The sequence below is a fragment of the Cyanistes caeruleus genome, chromosome 6 (assembly GCF_971803275.1).
Source record: "Cyanistes caeruleus chromosome 6, bCyaCae1.hap1.1, whole genome shotgun sequence".
Classification (NCBI taxonomy): Eukaryota; Metazoa; Chordata; class Aves; order Passeriformes; family Paridae; genus Cyanistes; species Cyanistes caeruleus.
Genome location: NC_141706.1, coordinates 9,363,669 through 9,384,771, shown reverse-complemented (window position 1 = coordinate 9,384,771; position 21,103 = coordinate 9,363,669).

Genomic DNA, 21,103 nt, shown 5'->3' with positions numbered 1-21,103 from the left:
TCCTCTGTGGTGCTGGGGCTTGGGACCACCATGTTTTCACCTGAGGGAGGAGAAGCCATCATTTAATCTTTCCCTAAAATCTCTGCGGTTTGATTTCCAGACACGCAGGCAGCCTATGGCCTGACACCTGGAATCACAGAATAACAGAATGGTTTAGCTTTGAAGGGACCTTAAAGACCATCACATCCCTATCTCCCTGCCATGGAACACCTTCTGCTATCCCAGATTGCTCCAAGCCTTGTCCAGCCTGGCCTTGGACACTTCCAGGGATGGGGAAACCACAGCTTCTCTGGGCACCCTGTGCCAGGGCCTCACCACACTCACAGAAAAGAATTTCTTCCTCCTATCTAAACTCACCCTCTCTCGTTTTAAAATCATTCCCCCGTCTCCCATCACTCCATGGCCTTGCAAAAAAAGATGATCTTCAGGATCCTTGGGCGGTGAGTAGCAGCAGCAAATGTGTCTGGCTTGTTTCAGACACACAAACATTATTTAGGAGCACAAGGGGCCCAAAAGGCCCTTGCAAGCGGGGATATATGGCTCTAAAGGCACTTAGCTCCTAGCTGGCTCCGGGTCGGAAATTACACAATGGATGTTGAAATGTTGGCTTGTTGAAAAGTTGTCATTCGAGTAATGGATGCTTTATTTCCTGTTTTTGCTGAAAGCTAAAGCGAAACATAATTAGCAAGCGAGAAAGCAACCTTGGCAGCCAAACAAAAAAAGCACATTTTGGACGCCTGAGCCAATTAAAATTGTTTATGCAGTTCACGAACAATATTTTCCTCCAAATCATTAAAACAGAGAATTCACCACAACACAGCCAGGCCTGGTGCTCCCAGGCCTGCTCCTGTGCCAGGCTATCAGCTACCAATGATGGACTGAGAACACGCTGTGATGTCCAGGATGCTTTTAGGGAATCAAGGAGAAAAGGCTTGTGACTAGAAGGGGAATGCTCAGCTTCCATTTCTTTTGGATTTGGGATAATCCTGCACATAGGAGAACTTTAATTTCCCTTGGAGATTGGAATGCCTATTAATTATAAATTAAAAATCTCTTTTTTCAGCCCTTTTTCACTCTAAAATCAGAGTTGAAGAACCACCCAATATTCCTTCTAATACTTGAATCCATGCCCTGCTCAATTCTCATGTGGATGCCCAGAGATTGTTTCTGATGATGTAAGGTCTAGCTTCTCTTCTTGCTATATGAGAAAATAATCCTTTAGGAAAGAAACAGTGAATGGACAAATATTCCTGCTCTTTAGGATGATGTCCATCTGCTCCCCTTGTAACAAATCATTGTGCTTGCCATGTCAATTCTCAGCTTTCATCCCTGGTGGTGAGGTCATTTTACACGAAATATTTTAGTGCATTTTTATGAATTGGCCCATTTTAACATTTTGCTTGCTTCTGAAGCAAAATTAAATCTGGTTGTGAAAATTCTCCCACCCCCCACCTTCAGTAAAAAATATACATGTCCTGAAATAAAAAACAAAAGGGAATGGGTTGATACAGAGGAGGAACAATTTCTCTAACCAAGCAATAAAGATTAAGGGCATATACTCACTAAATTAGTGCTGTGTCTAGACATGCCCAAAGCTGTGTTTTTCTGTAAATTTGTTTTGCTTGTAACTTTTGTTTTTGCTTGCTGCCTATTTCTGGCTGTGTTTGGTGCGTATGTGTTTATGTTACCGAGCATCGCCCGCTTTGTTCCGAGACTTTCAGAAGGAAAAATGGATTGGGCGTGACATGTCCTGGGAATGTTATCCAAACAAAGTGCTGAGTGGGTGTTCAGGCTGTTTTGACTTGCCCTTGGTGCAAAGTCGAGATCACTTTGTGAGTGGACTTATGGATGGAAGCTGTTAGGAGCAGAAATCCTGGGCTCAGGCTCTGATCCCCACTGGGCTGAAGGGATAAAAAGGCTCATTGTTATTTACAGTGCAGAAGTTCTTGTGTTTAAACACAGGTCATGGATCTGTAATCCTGGAATGGTTTGGGTTGGAAAGGACCTTAAAGTTCATCTCATCCAACCCCCTGCAATGAGCAAGGACATCTTCAGCTAGACCGTCCAGCCTTGCTGTTCAGAGTCCCATCCAACCTTGCCTTGAGTTTTTCCAAGGATGGGGCATCCACCACCTCTCTGGGCAACCTGTGCCAGTACCTCACCACCCTCACGGGGAAAAGTCCATAATACACAAACCTGGGTGAGGGGAGGAATTAACATATGACCAGAAACAGCAAAGCAAGTTCTTCCTGATGAGAGTCACCGTGGAGGACACCAGGCAGTACTGGAGCCATTGTGGCACCTTTGCAGGTACACCAGCACAGGTGAAATTTAAAAGTATCACTTTGTAAGAGTGCTGGACATAAAATTAGTAATGAAGCATGATGTGCATGGTCTTACCTGATCAAACAAGATATTTTTTTCCATGGAATGTATTAGCCCTGAGTAGATTTCCTTTGACAAATGCCTCTCACTGAAACCATCTGTGATGGGGTAGAGAAAGGAGCAACCTGGTAAGGTCATGATATCCTATAACCCACTTGGAATGAAACACTTGCTTTTCTCAAAGGCAATGATTTGGTCAAATCATTGCCATTGTGAAGTTGTGGGTTTGGTGTTGCTGTCATTGTGGCATTAATACACTGAGAAATTCAGATAGTTTATCAGCATCCATTAAGGAATGGGAGGAAATTAGGACAAAAGCTTGTTGTTTATTCAAGGTTGTGTTTTATTTATCCTCTGGCTTTTAAAAGCCTCTTATTTTATGTGCCTCCTGGGCACACGGGCTTTAGTTTAAAAACATCACCACTAAAACAAACAACCAAACTGACAAAAGTCATTTCAGGGAGCGCAGCTGAGATGTAAAAGCAGTCAGGACTTGAAGTACCCCTTGAGGTAAAAGCTCTCTGCTGAGGTCTGAAGGACCATGACCCCTGGATCAGACCAAATGGGGAAATTGTGACTCCTGGCAAAGCAGATGTTCCTACTTGGGCTCTTCAGACTTTTGTCTGTGAGATCTGTGCAGCCCAGGCTCCTGCCAGGAGGGTTGGGAGGTTGTAGGGGGGATGTGATCACATCCCTGTTTGTCCAGACTCCAACTCATCCAGGGGTTTGATTAAGCAGTGAGGACTTCCATGTTTATTAGAGGGGGGAAAACAGACAGGAAAAGCAGAGACCAAAGGACAAATATTTCTATTTCTGGGGACACATGATAAACACAAAACGTTGGGACCTTTCTTGCTGATAACAACTGATTTTCCAGCCTCTTCTCTGACAGCTCAAGGTTCATGTATTCTCCTTTTCATTACCCATGGTTAAACTCACCAAACAGCAAAATCTTGAAACATTCCAAAATGGTCTATTGACAGAATTTTTTGTTTTCTGCTTTATTCCTTCCTTTCCTCATCCATCAGGGATTGTCAGAAGCTCTGTGCTGAGGGCAGACTCAGCTGAGCAGGAAGAGCTGTTAAAATGCTCCTCCAGAAAAATTTGTTCTTACACAGATTTCACAGCTTCTCCTCCACCACCACCACCCCATCTCCCCTGACCACCTGACCAGGGTGGGACCCTGAAATCCTCACCTGTCATCCAGCAATACAGGAAATCCTTTCTTACCTGCCTTCCCTTTGCTCCCTGGCCACCTGTTCCAATTGGATTCTGTATTTTTACTAAATTCAATATTTCTGTTTCCTTTTGTAGCACATGCTGAGCTCTGTAACCCAGGTGTAAGTCCTGTGCACACTCTGGGTGTATTATGAATGGATGGATGGATGGATGGATGGATGGATGGATGGATGGATGGATGGATGGAGGTCCTGCTCAATGAAATTATACTGATGCAGCTCCTGATGGATGAAATTAATTCATCTTGCCACTTTGGACAGGGTTAAAAGGCCATTATGGTGAGTAGTTGTGTAAGAGAACCAGTGTTACACCCACTGCTGCTCCTGTGTATATTCACATGTGTTGGGGAACACCTATTTTTAGAAAGAATTTCCAAGGGAAATTCCAAGGGTAACCTGAAGGGGAATAAAGAGCAGGAAGGGCGTAACCCAAGGATCTTCATCATATTTCTACTCTAGGGCAGTTCTTTCCCCTTGATTAACATTGCTCCCAAACTGGGGCAGCACTCAGGGTAGGGATGGTACCAGTCTGCAAAATTTGGGAGGAAGGCCCCTCTGCCCCATCCTTGCACACACCAAGGGTTTTTTATGTCCTATTGAGGAAACACAGCAATGTTTAGAGAAGCCAAACAGGGAGGCAAAGAGGAACCAGGGCTCTTTTAAAACACTTTGGCTATTAAAAAAAAAAAAAAAAAAGTCCTATGCTGCTTTTTTTCTGTGCTCGGCGGGGAGGGAGCAGCAGCCAATTGCGTTATAGCACTGCTGATTACTTATGATTCCCTTCCTGTGAGGACAGGCCCTGATGTGTTGTTTTTTGATAACACTGGCTCCTTTAGAGCAATAACCCTGGTACAGTTTCCTGCCTAATCGGAGAGCAATTACTGTACCTCAAAAGAGAAAACGTTGAGAAGGGCCCAGGTTGAGCTCGGAAGTGATAACAGGAACATTTTCTTGCTATGCCATGGTTAGACTTGAGCTCATTCAAGCATCTCCCATGACAATACGTGACAAAAATCAAAGAGAAAGGAGAGGCTGAGGGCTGTTCTTGTCCATGTTGCACTAGGATCAGATCCCCTGGTGCTCACATGGTTGGGAAGCGTTGATGACCATCGGTTGTGAGAGTCCTTCTAGGCCCTTACTCTGAATTTTCACTAGTTCAGGAGTGAACAGTTTTGCTATTACTGGCCTTGCTCTGGTGGTCACTGGTGGCAGGTGACCACATCCAGAAAGAGAAGGCTGAAATGCCATGGTTTACAGAGGTGTTATTGCCTTTTAGGAAATTAATTTGCCAAATCTCTATGGGAATAAAAATTGAAGTTTTAAGGGATTGACAGGTTATTCCAGCAAATTCCGGCATTGTAGCCAAAGACAGTGGTTTTGAAAAGGGACTGGCAAGCAAAATATTTGGGGGGGAAAAAGTAGCTTCTGCTTGGACTGGTGGCATATTTCCAGTGCTCCAATGCTTTCTTTGGGACTCATGGCTTCGGCATTTCCACCTAAGGCTGAGGTTGTGCTTTGGACCTCCTCTGTGGAGAAGTCCCTGGCTACAAAGGGTGTGTGCCTGTGGCAGAGAAGCACTATCACCCTGGAGTTGAGCAGGGAGAGGAAATGACTCAGTCATCAAAAGGCCCTCCTTCCTCAGGGAACTGTCCTTAATCAGAATTATCCCGTTACAATAATACCATTTCAGAAGGACTGGGAGCCAGAGCACTAGCGTAGCCATGTAAACTGCTTCCTGTATTTGCCAAACAAAGCAACATTCAGCAATTAATAGAATTTAGCTATTAGTGCTGCCATGATAAAACAACAAGCCTGGCTGTTCATCCTGCAAAATGTTTGGTGCAATCCCTCCCCCAGGAAAAGTCCTTTTCTTTTGGCTCTGTGTTACCTGCCACTCCAGGAGAGAATAAATAAGAATAAACAAGATTTGTGGCATTTTACTTGGCTGAAAGTGTCATAGCTATGGAAATTGTCCTCATTACCCTTGCAAGAGCTACTGCAAAGCTTCCTCCTGGGATGCCCTGATTAGTCATTGCTTTAGTATTAAGCTGGGATACTTTGTGCTGCTTGCCAGGGATCCTGTGCAATCTCTACCTTTTGGTGCTTGATAATAGGCAGCTCCCAAAATTGGCAGTGGAGTCACCAGAATGAAGCGGTGGGTCCTTGGGAGCTCGAGGGCCAGAAGCACTACAGAGCCTTCACTTGCTGTAATTAACTCTGATTAGACACAGCCACAGCTGGGCAGCAGCTCAGCAACAAACAGAGCCTTTTGTTCTCCTTGGGTTTGACAGGAGAGCAGCTCATGGTGTGACAAGGAAAGGCCACCTGTGACCTGCTCTGCCCTCGCCAGCTCTGGCCATCAGTCACCACTGCACCTGAGCACACGGGGCCTTGAGGCCAGCTTCCACTCAATCCCAGAAGGGTTCAGCTGGGAAGGGACCTTAAAGATCACCAAGTTCCAGGGCAGGGACACCTCCTGCTTTCCCAGGTTGCTCCAAGCCCCTTACAACCTGGCCTTGGACACTTCCAGGAATGGGGCATCCACACCTTCTCTGGGTAACCTGTGCCAGGGCCTCTCCACCCTCACAGGGAAGAATTTCTTCCCAATGTCCAACTGAAACTCACCCTCTCTCATTTTAAAACCACTCCCCCTTCTCCCATCACTCCATGCCTTTGCTCAAAGTCTCTCTCTGAAAAACATGAATGAAAAGCACGCTTGCATGAGTTAATTTGCGTGTGGGAATTTTCAAATATGTAAGGGAATCACCGCTGACATGTGAAAAACCTACTGAGTGACACATGAAAGCTGCTGCTTTTTTTTTTTTCTGACAATGCAGAAAAAAAAAATATATATATATCACTCAGTGACTGATTTGAATAAAAAAGAAAGATTCAGGATGCCCAGTTACCCAGGATGACTTCACCAGTGTGGGCTTTACTCCTGAGAATGAATTAGCTGATAACCAAACAGGCTCAGCATGGGCATTCCCACATGCTTTGCTTTTAAGCCTTTGCAAATGCACAAGGATTAGAATAAGGATAGAGCAGAGGAAGAGAACGTGGGCTATTTGCTTTTCTTGGAAATGTGGGCTACAAACTTTAGCATCTGCCTCCACTGGTTTCTGGTTATTAGGAATGATAAAGATTGAACACTGGGTCTTCTCATCACAAGGATTGGTCAGAAAAAGGCTTTCCTTGAAGTATTCTGTATACAAGATGTGTGCTGAGCAAAAAAACCCTGACTCCATGTCTGAGTTCAAACTGCAGAGCAAATACAGAGAGAGAAAGATATGGTACCAACATACCCCATGTGAGACATGACTAATCACAAGAAGAGACAAAAATAAATCATTTTCATAGAATTGTCAGCGAGAGGCCAGAGCTCCTGCTGAGCCACCACCCTTACCCTGACTTTGAGTCAGAACTCAACAGAAACAGAGGTTAAAATTCTTCTCTGCACTGGATAAGGTGGCTTGGGAGAGCAGCAGTGGATTTTTGGGAGCATTTGGGACTCTGCCTAAATCACTGAAATCAAAGGGTTCTTTCCACAGGTTTTCTGTTAGAAAATAAAACAGATGTGGGGAGAAGGGATCATCTTTGAAGGGCTCAGATGTTAATTCAGCTCTTGGCTATGCCAGAGGTTCCCAAGGTATTCTTGGGAAGACTGCTTTGTGTGCCTCTGGAAGTTTTCCACTTGCACAGTCAAATGATGCTGCTCCCTTCCCAGCACCTGCTGCCTGCCTAAACCTTGGGAACTGTAGGATCCATCCCAGACCTGTGTTTGCACAGCATCTGTCACACTGCGGTCCCAGCTGAAGGTGGGCTCACAAAGAAGGACACTGGAATGAATGATCTGGTGGGAAAGAACATAAATTAGAAAATATTATAAATTTTATAAAATGAGCAGCTCAACCAGACAAAAGCATTAGAATATTTTGTATTGCACTAAGACGTAATTTTAAATCTTTGAGTCATTTTGGGCTCATTTGCTGTGCTGGAGATAAAAAATAAGAGACAAATCAAACGGAAAGAGAAGAGATTTTGGTCAGAAGTTAGGAAGGAATTGTTCCCTGTGAGGTGGTGAGGCCCTGGAACAGGGTGCCCAGAGAAGCTGTGGCTGCCCCACCCCTGGAAGTGTCCAAGGCCAGGTTGGAAAAGGCTTGGAGCATCCTGGTCTAGTGGAAGGTGTCCCTGCCCAAGGCAGGAGGTGGGAATAGGATGAGCTTTAAGGTCCCTTCCAACCCATTGCAGTCTATGCCTCCATTAGCCATAAACCTGTGCTGCACATCCCGCATTTCTAGGCAGAATTTCTGTATTGTCCCAAGAATCTAAATCCTCAACCTCCTTCACACAGCTTCTGAGTCAGTAATTAACAAAGTGCCAGCAGGCCTGGGAGGTTGTTCCTAACAAGCAGCAAGCACATTTTAAGTGAACAGTGAAATTTTGGGAGAGCTGCTTGAGCAGATTCTCCTTCTTCATTCGAGTATCAGAAGTAACACCCTTATTTCTGCATCTCTCACCATTCTCCCATACTTCGTTTCACCAGCCTAATTGGGATAGGAGCCCTTTTTCCCCTCTGAGTTTCCTATCCATGCATCCCATAGATACATTATGGTCCATAATAAATCCTGAGCAACAGGGATCCAAGCATGCTTAATGTCTGCAATCACCCAAGGCAGATTTGCTTTGTTTATTATGGCAACTGATCAGGAAAATCTTCTTTCAAGTTAATAATGTTACCTCAGAAAGCGCCGAGGCACAATAAATCAAAAAAAACTTGGCAACACAAACAGGAAAAAAAAATAGTTGGCATGCTTGGGTAAAAGATACAAGCCCAGGTGGGTAACTATTGCACTGAGTATGATACAAAGCCAGTCTTTCCTGGGAGCAAAATGATGCTTGGCAGGGTAGCAACAGAGGAAAAAAAATAACATTTTTCCAGCTTTATTGGCAAAGATTACAAAGGGTCAGATCCATCATGCCTTTGTTAGACCAAGTCCATGGAGACTTTCCTTGACACAACCAGATCTATCAAAAGAGGAAGAAAACACAGTTAGCAGCCAGCACTAAGGGATTCTTGTCAGGTTCCCCTAAATTACTTGGAAAATATCTTTCCTTCAATTCTAGACTTGTCCCTGGGTATTAAACATCTGCTCAATTGTAGAAATACTTGAAAGATTACTGGGAGATAAAACTGAGAATAAAATAAAAGGTTTTCCAATGCAGGCTGATACCATGTACATGCATCCAGTAAAACAAATCTCCTCCCTGTGGTCTGTGACACAGCAGGGAAGGGATTCGGGTGAAATTTGTCACCTGGACCAAGATCCAACTCCTCCCTTATTCCCTGAATTTCTTCATACATCTATAATCATCCATGATTTTATGATATACCATCACAGCAGTCTGCACAGGCTTCAGTTCTCAGGTGTTCACCCATCATACCAGCCACGCCACAAAAAACAGCTGCTGGCCTAAAACTTGTGCAGATGAAAACCTAGTCCTAAAGAACTCACAAAAACGTGCAAAAATTTGGATGGAACTCAACAGGACTGTGTAAAATCTCTTGGATGTTTATGTGCCTGAGTGGTTCCAGGTCAGCAGCATGCTGATAAGCAGAACATCAGTTTCTGTATTCAAAACTGCTATTTCAGAGAATTTCCACGGTGGGATATTTAAGCCAGGTAAAATATGTTGTTGTGTATTAGCACAGAGGGACTGGGCTGTGTCCCTGGGAACATGGGATGGCTGCTTGCTCACCAGCCATCCAAAGCAGCCCCCAATTTAAGGCTGTGGATACCTGGGAGGGTGGGGACTCCCAGAGGATGGAGGTTGTTGTTCCCACTGGATCCCAGCTGTGCAAAGCTGGGAGGAAATCAGCTCTGTGTATGGTGTTCCCTTGAGGTCCTTCCTCGGAAGGTAAAAAGCTTTTGAAGAGGGATGGTGGGAGGATGAAAAGATATTTCTGGCACACCCCTGACTGCTGAAGGAAACTGCTGGAAGGAAACCCGGTCTCCTGAAGACGTAGTGATAGAAATCCCTAGAAATGAGCAATTCTGCCGGCCCAGACCCAGCACCCCCACCGGAGGCCATCCCTTTTGGAGATGTGGGCTGCCCAAGCCGTGTCCTGGGCGGGCACTCCCCGTGTCCCTGAAGGAGCTGATAAAGCCACTTAACGACGGGGCTGGGAAGGCGCGGGACAAACAGAGGCAGCGCAGCCTGGCAGATGCTGCCGGTGCTCCTCTGCACAGGGGTGATAATGAGAGCACGGCCATCCCTCCTCCCTCACGGCTCGGCCCCTCGGAGCAGGAGGAAAGGGAAAGGCTGTGTGGTCAGGGCGAGCCCACCGCCCCCGAGCCGCCCTTATCGGCGTCCCCAGAGGCACAGACACCCCTTTCACAGGGGCGTGTAAAACACCCTTCAAAGCGATAGCAACGGCACCAACCGAGAAATAGCCTGTGAAAAGAACTAAAAACAAAAATTTCAGGACTTTATTTATTTCCTGCTGCCGTGGTTTGTTTTTTTTTTTTTTCCTTAGAACCATCCTGAAGGTACCTCTGAGGGTATCTCTGTTTTTTTCATACACCCTCCCATCACACATCACATTATCTGTCACATATATTTCACACTGACAAAAGAAAAGGGAAGTGTACAGAAATGTCCTGAGCTCTGGGAAACCCAAATCCTTGCTCAGCAAGTGCTGACCACATCCACCTCGGTGCTGTGCGAGCTGCAGGGGCTCAGAGTTCACTCAAGGCACACACACAGATATAATAAATGAGGGGTTCAAAGGAGGGAGAGCTCTAAAAAGAAAAATATGGGTGGGGGAAGACAAAGGGAAAATAAGAATGAAAGTATGTGAAGGGCCACAATGGAGAGAAAAGCCAAGAAATGAGATGCTATATTTAGTTAAAGTCCAAAATGTAGCTGGAACACAAAGAAGCCACATGGTTTCATATCCATTACAGGAGGAATGGAGCACATTTGCTTTTGTCATCAACCCTGCTTACAGAAACAATAAACAAAAGGACTTTAAAACTCAAGTATTAAATATCTAATATATCTATCAATTAAAAATTAGTGTTAATTTTTTTTGCCCATAAAAGGCATGTGACAATGCCAATGTCAATGTTTACATTGGATATTGGGCAGAAATTCTTCCCTATGAGGGTGGTGAGATCCTGGCACAGGTTACCCAGAGAAGCTGTGGATCCCTGGAAGTGTTCAAGGGCCTGCTGGATGGGACTTGGAGCAACCTGGGATAGTGGGAGGTGGCCCTGCTCATGGCAGGGGGTGGATGATTTTTAAGGTCCCTTTCCAAACTAAACCCTTCTGTGATTCTGTGACCCTGTGGTTCCATACTAAACATGAAGAATCAGACCCAGCACATTTTTGTGTATGAAAGACTCCACAACACTTTGCAAGAACAGACTCGTCAGGTTGTGAGGCAGTGCTGAATCCATATTTAGCCGGGATCATAGGAACACCAGAGCAGCGAATCAGTTAAAAATGAGAAAGGCTGTGGAACACGTACAAAAATAACACCACTACAAACAGTTGTGGGAGTGAGAGACTCGCAGGTGCCTGGCTGAAGGCAATCCTTGCCTCAATCCTGGCAAAAGGTGACTCTGCTGATCAAAATAATTATGGAGGTGAAAGTTTATTGTCAGTACAGAGGAAAAAAAAGTAACTCTGCAGAAATCAGAGACAGCAGATCAGAGACAGCTTTAGAGGGAGTGGTGAGAGAAAAGCAGCGTGGCTTCAGATCAGGATGAAGTTGCATCAATCAGATATGCAGATTTTTACAGTTTATGGGGGGGTGGGTGTGGAATAGGGAAGAATGGGGTTTAAAAGTGCTTTTAGTTATTTTCCTTGATGCTATAAAGGCATTTTATTTAGAGGGAGCCATTAGAGAACACAGCAAAAACAATACAGCAATTCAGATAAGCACATTGGGAGGACAAATGTTGGGAACTCCTGCAGTGCTGCAGGAATTGGGGAAAATTAAGCAACTGGTTCAATCCAAGTCTGATATGAAACAAAGAAATTGGAATGTTCCAGCACTTCCATCGTGCACTTCCAATGGACATTAGGGTGGTAAATGAGTGGGAGCATGTGACAGTAGAAGATTTAAACTTCCATTATGCAAATGGCATTGCAGAATTGCCAGAGAAATGAGGTAACGTTGGTTCTCTTTGCTAACAGGAAAAATTGCTGCAGTCATCTTGAGGTTTAAAATCTGTTGGAAAGAAAGAGAAAGTGTTTCTGCCTGGGAAAGAACGGGGATTTTTGTATAAATATGCCTGGGGAGTTTAATTGGTGCTAAGGAAAAGGAAGAAAGAAGTACAAAGATTTGCTTAGCCAAGAGCTTAAAACATGAAAGCATCAATGTGCTGAAAGGGAGAACTAGCACTCTATAGGCTCTTACTAAATACATGCTGTACACATCAATTTTATCTTTAAGGGACCTGGATGAGGGAACAGCAAAGACATTCCTGCACCCACAGGGCTGAATGGATCCCCCAGCCCCATGGCTGGACCTTCCTGCCGGGAATAAGACTGCCAGGAATTTGTCAAAGCTCTAGACAAGGGTGTTATACAACTCCTGTGCCTGCAGAAAAAGAAAATAAAAAATAAAAAGGGAAACAAAAAAAAAAAAAAAGAGCCAGGAAAGAAGACATATTAAAGTCTCTGCCCTGGCCAAATTCCAACTCAATTAATTACAATCCTCCTTTTAACATTCCCCCTGAAGTTTCAGCAGGAAATTTCAGCATCCTTCCATGCATGCCCCGTGAGGCTGGAGGAGGCAGAGCCCACCACTGAGCCACTGATGGATACCACGGGTGCTGCACAGAGCCCGGGTGCTGGGCTGGAATTGGGGAGGCCCTGGCACCCTGGAAAATGGGAAGTGTGAAGGTGATGAAGCCATAGAAAACCAGCAGCAGTCAGTTTGCTGTAAAATTTTCCTGCTGGGCAATTCGGTTTTTTGGTAACGTGTTCTTGAAGCCTCGCTTCTGCCTTCTAGCGGGGAAAAGACAGGAAAGCAGTGCAGGAGTGAGAATTTCTGAATGGAAAATTAGCTTTGGGTTCCTCAACACCATTATTAACAAGACTCCAGCAGAAATCTTGTGGTTTTTTTACTTGTCAAAATGACTGTTGCGTTCACTTCTCACCCTAAGTCCACAGATTATAAAGTACAAACACCTTTGGAAACTGCATCTGAAGAGGAGGGACAAAGCACAGCAGACACGGGACTGAAGGGCTCCATGGATTTTTTTAATTCTCTGTGGAGGTCCCAGTAGTAATCTTAGGATTATGGAATGGTTTGGCTCGAAGGGATCTTAAAGAACATCTTGTTCCAGCCTCTTGCCCTGAGCAGGGACACCTCTCACTATCCCAGGTGGCTTCAAGCTCTGTCCAGCCTGGCCTTGGACACTTCCAGAGATGGGGCAGCCACAGCTTCTCTGGGCATCCTGCTCCAGCTTTAGCCAAAAATCTTCATAGGGTGATGAATTTTAAAAATAATTAAAAATTTTATCAGCACTGAGTTTATACAATGGCACTGCTTACTCGTCCTTGGAATATGCAATCCAGACATTCCCCTAATAAAACTGAAACAAAAACTTCACTTTCTCTAACACTTCCAAGATTATTTTTTCCAAGCAGCCATCTCTGATATGCTGTTGGTCACTAGGGTTGGATACACCCGGGAATAATCACAGAAAAACGCCAAATAATCGAAGATTGACTCCTTTCCTTCATCACCCTCTTCATCACCAGCAGAAGCCAGAACTGAGACGTCTCCCTGTATCTCCTTCAAACCACCGTGACTGTCCCGTGTCCCTCAGATAAATCCTGGAGCTCAAGGGATGAACTGAAAACGGAGCTTTAAAGCAGTTCTTGAACGCTCTCTAGTGGTTAAAGAGCAACTATTGCTAATGACACCTTCCGTCATCTTCTCAATTTTAATTAATAAATCACTCGCTATGCCTCATGCATCTCAGAGATAAAAAGATTTTAAAGTTAAGGTTATAATTATTGTTGTAATTATACACAACAAACATACAAATACAAATATAACAAAATATACACTTTTTGAACAACCAACAACTTTCATCCAAACTGTGTGATTGCTCACTGAAAATTCATCTTATCCACAACTATGAATATTTTCCTGTCTATTACCCACCTGTTTCAGGATTCCTGATTTCCGGAGTGGCCACTCAAGGTCTTCACAGAAGCCCTGAATATATGTCACAGAAAAATGCTAATTTTTCATTTCACAACAGAAAAAAAAAGGTGAGAAAGAACTGGGTGACCCAGTTATGGAAATCTGGCAGCTCCCAGACCAAAGGACAGATTAAAGCAAGGAACATGCCACAGACAGTGATGACAAAATCTTTGTGTTGGGTTGGAATGTCCGTGTGATATTCCCTTTGATATTCCTGAATATTCATGGCATATTTGCATAGAGCATTATTTACATCCCTTTTCAAAGTGTAATTGCAACCTGTCCACAAAAACAAATATCCTGCTTCACACACACACGTTATTTGAATGCATATTTTATTTTTGTATGCTGTTTATTTTAAGGCCTTCTTGTTTGACTGCCTTTCTCCTCATGGCTGCTTTCTTCATCATCATCACTTTAAACATCAGGATGCTTTCCAAGTAGATTGGGAAATTGCTCCAGTAAGAATCCTTCACAAAAAAATCCTGGGTTTGTAAGGATTGTATCCCTAATATTAATTCCAAATCCCACATTTTTCAGCTCTTCATGTCCACCAAGCCTTCTTGTGGTCCAGACAGATGTAAAGACATAAAACAAAGCTCAGTGGTGGCTCTGTGATCAGCTGATGCAAAGCACCTCCCAAACTTCGTGTTTGTCAGGAAAACTTTCTGTTAGCCAGCAAATTGCACTCCCTACTAATTTTTCATGACATTTCCCAGACTGATGACAATTTCTTGCTTATTAAGTCATTAAAATATGGTGTAATTAATTTTACTTTCCAATTAGATAATTGTTCTGCCGTTGCAGTTCTCAGAGTGTAACGTGTTATTACTGCAACGCTTTAGTTACTAATGCCAGTGAATCAAAACTACATGTTGTTTTGGTTGTTTTTGTTTTTTTAACTTTAAATCTTTCATTGCTCCTCAGCAAGGTGTGCTCCAGCTTCCTCAGGGACAGCTGTTCTCAAATTTCTCATTTCCTCTGCTGCAGCAGGGTCTTACCCTATGTGTTTGCAGATACCTGGTAAATAATTCTAGAGCTTCTGAAACACATTTATATCCATTCATCACTCGGGTGCTGGGGAATAGAATTGCCCAGCGGACTTGAAGAGTTTGGACTCCAAGTAAAAAACTATTGAAGCAGAGGCAAAGATTAGGAATAAATCTGGATTTATGTAGGTGATCTCCTCACCTGTTTTCACATTATTTTTATGGCTTGGGGGGTTGTGCTTTGTTTGGCTTTTTTTTTTTTTTTTTTTTTTTTTTGTCTGTTTGGGGCTTTTTTCATGTTGAAGCATTTGCAATTCTTTGGTGGAAGTTTTAGTGGAAGAATTCTTTAGTTCAGCTTCCCTGGGATGGATATGGCCTTGTGAAACATACAAATTTATTTCTCTGAGAGTGCTGAGCACACAGGAAGGAAAAAGGCTGCAGTGCCAGTGGGCACTCCTGGAGCCAGCACATGTGGAAAGGCAGTTGTCACACCAACAGATTTGGAAATACTTGTTTAAACTATTAATTGTTCTTTAGCATTGGGTCTGGGATCAGTCTTCCTCAAAATAGTCCAGCTGAGCCTCCAGTACTGGCTGGAGTGTGAGAATTGCCAGCCCTTCCTTGCTCTCCTCTGGGCTGGAGGTCTTTTATCCTGCAGGGGTAAAGCCTTTCTGCATTCCTCATGCCAGTGTTTATTGTGAGATGCAATTCTGTTCACTGTGAGGAAATGACATCTCTGTTATCACTTTCTCTGCTAAACAGGTTGATGGGTAGACTCTACCGTCTCACAGATAGGCAGAAAAATACTCAAATACAGTCAATATATTATCAACCTTAAAATACACCTGACTTACAGGAGAAATCATCAGAACCTCCACAAGACAGGAGATTTGGGCTTAAATATGATGGAAAGAAAATGGTAAAACATCCTGTGATTTTCTTCTCTTTTGCTCTATGGTTACATTACAAAGATTGCACAGTGGAACTGGAAGATACAACCTGTAGCTGCCCCTTGTTAAGAGTTGTTTACTTCCAGCTCTTTCAGCCATGCTCACTAAGAATACTTTTATTCTCCACACAACAGTATTTTGTAGAAGAGATTTTAAGTATTTCTTGTCCTCTTCTGACCTGTCAAACAGATATTGGGTTAAGAAATGTAAATTATATAATACAGCCAGAGCTAAGCAGGTCAGTACAAACAAGCACAGGACAGACTGCAGAGGCATCCCCTCACCTCAGCTGCTTCTGGGAGAAACTTTACTATTTGAAAGCTCTAAATTAGAGTTTTTCAACTGGGAAACAAAATTAAGTTAATGTAAATCAACCTGCAAATTAAGCTGTGTACTTAGGTCTTCCTAAATTAAATTAGAGATGCTCTACCTTTATTCGTTAAATATCCCAAGTGATTGGGAAAAAAGGAGGTAACCGGCAACATGAATTTGCCACAACCAAACTGCGACAGGATATTTCATTTCCTTCCGCAGATGGACAGAGGAGAAGCAGAGGAAAATAAGAGGAAGATCTCCTTACTTTAATGAGGTTTCTGATACTCTCTCCCACAACTCAGAAGCAGCCTAAGAAATCATGACTCAAATGAAAACCACAGTAAAGTGGGTGCAAAGCCTGTCTATGTAAAGAATAATTTCCAGTCATTCCCTGTCAAAAGGAAAGGAGGTATCAAGCAAGGAATTTGTCCTATATCAACATTATGGATTCCATAAAATAGCCAGTCACCCTTCACATCAAGTTACTTCCAATTTCAGTTCACCTTTACCTTTCTTATGTATGCGATGTGCAGGAAGATTCAGGCGTGTCCCTTGGAGAGTGTTAGGCTTAACTGGCAACTTTCACATGTTGTGAGCATGAATAAATGTCACCCCGGAAACTCAGTTTTTCGATCTTGTTGACATAGTTTCTAAAAACTTTCCCAGGACAGTGACTGTAAACATAGATATGTAAACATTCTTTCTGATACACATCTTTTGATGGATGTCTCACACAACCAGTGTGATTGGAAAGGTGGTAAGTTAACTATCCAATCCCTGGTCATTGCTGAAAATCTATAAATACTGAGGTTGTAAAATAAAACCAGTTTTTTCCTTGTTAAACGGGAGCCGTGTCTGTGTGAGTCATTGTGTGTCCTACAGTGACAAATAGATTATGAATATAATTAGCAAAACCCATTTTTTTCTAATGACAGTCTCTGACCAAATCAGCTGAAGAGATGAAGGGCTCAGGCACAAATTTCCTGGGGACAAGATATAAGAGGTCAGGCATTAGATCTGCTTATTTGTCAAGAAGTACCTCCATTTATAGAAGGAGTCACAGAAATAAAGATATAATTAATCTATTCATAGAAATAAAGGTAAAAAGTTGGTATTAGGCATGTCATGTGCCTCATGTTACCCATTCCATCTACTGTAAAGCCTGGCTTTTGGAAGCATCTTTGCCTTTCAATTATTTATTTTCATGATACATTTCAGCACTGGGTTGAATATCCTTTCAGTAAGAGCCATTTTTTTACTCCACAGTTACACAGCATGTCTCTTTGAGACAAAAAAAAAAAAAAAAAAAGTTATATTTTCTGAGGTGATTACAAGTTTGGGATTACAACCTCTGTACATGTTCTCCAGAATTAAAGATACAAGACATTCAGACTATGATCAGCCTAAATTTGACTTACAGCCTCATGATACTCTCCTTTAAACGGCCATGATACACAAAAGTGGATGAAAAAGCCCAAATTGAACAGAAGATTATTTAAGAAGATGCTTTGGCTGGAGCTGCAGCATTTGTCACAATATTTTCCTTAGCAGTAAAGAAATAAAGACAGAATATTACTTGATCTAATTTACAAATACAAAAAGATGACTGAAGAAGCAAATTAGAGGGAGGACAGGCATAATCATCCTGAAGAGTGTGGTGAGCTGGGCCCATCCAAATTAGCTAAGTCAGGCAAATATAAAGCCCTGGGCAGTTTTGGGCTGCTTTTCAAAGCTCCTTTGGCATGTGTGACCAGCCTCCTCTCTTCCTGTGCCAGGGCTTTGTCCATAAACTAAGGCTTGATCTGCTTTGCATAAAGTCTGTGGAGCAAAGGAGTGTCCCAGCCTAGTTCTGCAGCTGGAGACTTCAGTAAACAATTGCTTCACGGAAGGGTTGAAGAACTGAAACAGAAATACCTTTTGTAAGGATTTCCCATTGATGGCTGTGTAGGGAAATCTATCATTTAGTAGCATTTAATCAATTTTTTGCTGCATTGGATTGGAATTATGTTACTTTTGACTAATCATACCATTAGACTTCAATTAATCTCCTTTGAACTCAAATACCTTCTGAATATTTTACTGACTTTTCTCCCAAAACATCAATGATTAACATTTCTGATAAAAACCTTGTATTTTAATCTTTTTCAGATGAAAAACATACACTGAGCTTTCAATCCTTACTCAGAGAAGTTTATTGTGTCTGGGTCTCATTTTATTATGAAAGTTACCCAGCCTGTGGGTTTAGATGAAATGGGAATTTCTCTCCTTTGAGCAAATTCTGGTGGAAAAAGGAAACCTAAACAGAAACAAAGCAATACCTTTCTAAAACAGCCTGATAAGCAAGAGGAACCCCAGCTTTTAAAATGTGCATACTGGGCTCCCTCAAAACCTTATAATCATAATCTCTGTATAACAAATCCAGGAACTGGAAACAGAGGTTGGTCCTTCCCATTTTCTGTGTTCCAGCAGTGGAACAGGATCTGCTTTTCAACTTAGGCTGTGGTTATCTAGAATCCAACAGAACACTGGCAATACTGAAATCCCATAACATTCCCTGAGCTCAGGCAGGGAACTGCTTGATGAATAGACCCATGATAATGTGCAGAAAGGAAATTTCACTTTAATCTTATGGAGCCTATTAAAAAGATAAAGAAACAAACCAAAAACAAACAAACAACAAAAAACCCAAATCAACCAGCAGAGTAAAACTGGAAGTTATTAATTACGTTAATTTCATGATATCGTTCAGGATAATTCTGAGTATGACCAGATGTGGCAATTAAGGAGAGAACACTGCATGGGTCAGAGTTCTTGGACTGGGGAAGTAGCGAACAGATCAGCAGGGTGGGAAAGCTGGCAAGCCGTAGAACCAGTTGCTGCTTTGGATAAGTGGGGAACCAGAAGATGGAAGGACACAGGGATGGAATGCCAGGTTTGGGAAGACGGGAGCACATCTCTGTTTCTGTGCTTTGATTACCTGCACAGGAACTGTCAGAGCCTGCAGACCTGCAAGGAGACAGCTCATCCTTGGAGCTCACAAGGAGCTAACCTGGGACAGTGCTTTTGCTTGGAAATAGTTTTTAGGGCACTGGGAAAAAAAGATGAAAAAAAAGCTGTAATTTTTCCTTTTTTCTTTTCAACTTAGAGATAGGACAAGGGGGTAGAGGACTAGTAGTACTTCCCTGTAGGATTTTCCCCAGAGGGTGTGGCTAGGCTTGGCTTGGTCAAAAGTCCCCGAGCAAAGGGGAACAAAGCGGGCAAAAGGGAAGAAATCTGAAATGGGAAGGGTTGGGAATGTGATTTCCCTCATCTTAAGCAATTCTGTGTTCTAAAGGTTCACATTTGTGGAAGTGCTTCTGCTGGGAGGTCTTTCTTCTTGGGCCTTTCCCTGGGGACTAAACAAATGTGACTCCAAACCCAGCAACTCCAGAGTTGACCTTCATTTTACAAAGCTCCCAAACACGAAATGCAGGGATATTATCTCTGAGAAATGTAAATGCTGAGACCCACATGCTAATTACAAGCTTGTCATGCTGGAAGTTGCCAAGATGGAGTTTACCCACAGCTCAGCAACACTTCCTCCAAGGAAAAGGTCTCAGCTCTTATTGGTTCCTGGGAATTCTGCAGGGTGTTCCTCTGCCAGGCACTGGTGATCAATATTGTTGGCACAGAAGGATGAGGAATTTGTGGTCATTGTTTCTACAGGAATGGTAGGAAAGGGGTAGATCAATAATTCACAGCAAGACCTGCCTGAAATTATGAGCACGTTAAGTACTAAGACATATTTCAGGAGCTGAGATCAACTGTGTAATCTCATGCAATAACTGCTCTCAAGAGCAGCTTTTTAACTTCCTTTTTTTTTTTTGAGACCATGAATATTTGCTACTTTATGTTTCACTTTTTCCGTTAAGAATAAACATCTCAAAAGGTTTTGAGCACAAACTCTATCAGAATTTGGCTGAAAATTTTGCCTAAGCTGTGCCCAGATGGAGAGTTGCAATGGCAATGTGAGGAAAAAGGAGAAATGAATAGGAATGGATGGCACAATTCCATATTATTTTAAACCATTGTATTTTGTCGTAAAAAAGCCTCGAGTGCTTCACATGATGGCAGAAAAACTGCATTTTGCTTGGGGAAAAAAGGTCGTTTCAACCCCCATGTATGGGACTTGGAGAAGTAAATCCTTAGAAATTAAATCTTGTAAGTACAATTGAATTAAGAACATACAATGGTATTATCAAAATCTTTTTGGTGAAGGACTTTGTATATTTGAAGATTTTTATACTTCATTTATTCAACTGAAATAATTGGGATGGGTGATTTATTACATGTCCCATAAGCTGTTACGCAAAATGAGGTGATTTGTAAAGCAAATATCTAACACAAAATGACAAAGCACTAAGCTGCTCCTGAAAATGCAGGGATACGTGGAAAGCAGAAGCACAAAGTGCAATATTTACAGATGGAATGGAGGGGGGAAATCTGACCATCAAGTAACCAGTTTCTTGCTGATTAGCAGCTTGAATTAACTCCTGGGGAGCAAGAACCAGGGTGGAAACAAGGGCAAGGATTTGGTGAGGAAGGGCCATGAGACATCTCCCCTCTGGTGATGGGGAACCATCAGGTTGGCCCAGTTGTTCAAGGAACTGGGCTTTTTTCTTCTTTTAAACGTCATTGATTGTGTGGATCCATGAATAAAGAGATCAAAGGAAAAAAACCAAAACAGTTTAAAAAACAATGATGCAAATACAGTCTTAAATTGCTTATTATAACTAAAATTTCCAACGTCCGTGTGGAAATACTGTGAATTTCAGATTCCTATTCCCAAAGTTTTGCACCCATTAATTCTAGGAAGACAACTCAATAAATGCCAAATCCTTTTCCATTTAGCTCCCAGCCTGCTGAAGGCAGTGCCGTTTCATTTTCCAGCTGTGCCCCCCTGAGTATTCATCCCAAAATTCCCTTTGCCTCACAGAAACCCCCATGTTATATTTT